General features: G+C 41.3%; 1 pseudogene; it reads right to left on the bottom strand.

The window, feature by feature from the left end:
• Nucleotides 1-833: 833 nt before the first annotated feature.
• On the bottom strand, nt 834-1,730 carry LOC108303749 (annotated as a pseudogene).
• Nucleotides 1,731-2,235: the final 505 nt, after the last annotated feature.

Raw genomic sequence — 2,235 nt, 5'->3', positions numbered from 1 at the left:
TCTGTTCCATTGGTCTATGTGCCTATTTTTATACCAGTACCATGCTATTTTGGTGACTATGGCCTTATAGTATAGTTTGAAATCAGGTAATATGATGCCTCCAGATTAGTTCTTTTTGCATAGCCTTGCTTTGGCTATGAGGACTCTGTTTTGGTTCCATATGGATTTTAGAATTGTTTTTTCTAATTCTGTGAGGAATTATGGTGGTATTTTGATGGGAATTGCACTGAATTTGTAGATTGCTTTTGGCAGACATTCAAAGAAGAATTGGTACCAATCCTATTGACACTATTCTACAAGATACAGAAGGAGGTGTCCCTCACTAAATAATCCTATGAAGCCTGTTTTTGGTATTAGGGTGATAGTGGTTTCATAGAATTATTTAGGGAAGGATCCCTCTTTCTCTATCTTATAGAATAGTGTCAATAGAATTGGTACCAATTCTTCTTTGAATGTCTGGTAGAAATCTGCTGTGAATCTGTCTGGTCCTGGACTTTTTTTGTTGCTGTTGGTAATTTTTAAATTACCATTTCAATCTGCTTGTTATTGGTCTGTTCAGGGTATCTAATTCGTTCTGATTTAAGCTAGAGGGTTGTATCTTTCCAAGAATTTATCCATCTCTTCTAGGTTTTCTATTTTATGTGTGTAAAGATGTTCATACTAACCTTGAATGATCTTTTTTTTCCCTGTGGTGTCAGTTGTAATATCTCCCATTTCATGTCTTACTGAGCTTATTTGGATTTTCTCTCCTTTTCTTGGTTAATCTTGCTAATGGTCTATCAGTTTTATTTATCTTTTCAAAGAACCAGCATTTTGTTTGATTTATCTTTTTTTTTCAGGCTTTATTCACTTTATTTTTCTTGTATAAAAACCCTATGTTATAGCCACAGCTGAAGCTTGGGTCCTCTGCACAGAGACTCTGGTGTGGGTCTTGACGAGGTGGTCAGCGAATTATTTTTAGGGAGACTTGGTGAATACAGTCTCCTTCCAGAGACTGGGAGTCAAGTAGCTGTAGGTCTTAGAGATGGCATCAAGGATGACCTGGCTGAAGTTGCCCAGGGTGGCAGTGTAGCCCTTGGCTGAGCTGTGGCAGTCATTGATACCAGCCATCATCGTCAGTTTCATGAGTACAGGGGCTGAGACAATGCCAGTGCCCCAGGGCACAGGGATGAGGTCACCAGCACAGAGCTGCAGTGGCCTGTCATCTTGCAAGGGATGGTATGGGGCTTTCCAATCTTGTTCCTCCAGTAGCCTCTGCTCATGGGAACAATGGAGAGCTTGGCCAGGATCATGGCTCTGCAGATAGCAGTGACCACTACCTTGGAACACTTAACACCCAGACCAATGTGGCCATTGTAGTACCCAATGGCAACAAATGCCTTGAACCTGGTGTGCTGGCCTGCATGGGTCTGCTTCTGCACCGGCATAGTATTCAAAACTTCATCCTTAAGAGAGGTCCCCAGGAAAAAGCCAATGATCTCAGACTCCTTGATGGGCAGGGAGAAGAGATAGATCTCTTCCAGGGACTTCATCTTCATGTCCTTGACCAGGCGGCCTAGCTTGGTGAAGGGCATCCACTCCTTGTCCTCACTTTGCCTTGCATGTCTGCAACCCTGGCCCTGGATGCTACTGCCAGAGCCTCCCTGAAAGCCACCACTGTTCCCCATCTCAGGGCCCCGTGGGACCTCTTCCCCCACCTCCCTCCGTGCTGCACCAGCATAATCTACCATTTGGTGTTATCTTGGAGAAGCTGATTTATCTTTGTATTTCTGTTTGTTTGTTTGTTTCAATTTCATTTAATTCTGTTCTCCTTTTGGTTAATTCCTTTCTTCTGCTGGGTTTGGGTTTGGTTTGTTCTTGTTTTTCTAGTTCCTTGAGGTATGACCTTAAATTATTTGTTTGTGCTTTTTCAGCCTTTTTGATGTAGGCATATAGGGCTATGAAGAAATCCTCTTAGCACTGCCTTTGCTGTGTCCCAGAGGTTTCAATAAGTTGTGTCACTATTGTCATTCATATCAAAGAATTTTTTAATTTTCATTTTGATTTCATTTTTGACTTAATGATCATTCAGAAACAGATTATTTAATTTCCATGTATTTGCTTGATTTTGAAGGTTCCTTTTGGAGTTGATTTCCAGTTTTATTCCACTGTGGTCTGAGAGAGTGCTTGGTATAATTTCAATTTTCTTAAATTTATTGAGGCTTGTTTTGTGGCCTATCATATGGTCTGTCCTGG

The sequence above is a fragment of the Cebus imitator genome, unplaced genomic scaffold (assembly GCF_001604975.1).
Source record: "Cebus imitator isolate Cc_AM_T3 unplaced genomic scaffold, Cebus_imitator-1.0 Scaffold50, whole genome shotgun sequence".
Taxonomy (NCBI): Eukaryota; Metazoa; Chordata; class Mammalia; order Primates; family Cebidae; genus Cebus; species Cebus imitator.
The sequence above is the reverse complement of the archived record's forward strand: the minus strand, read 5'-3'. Positions and strand labels throughout refer to the sequence as shown.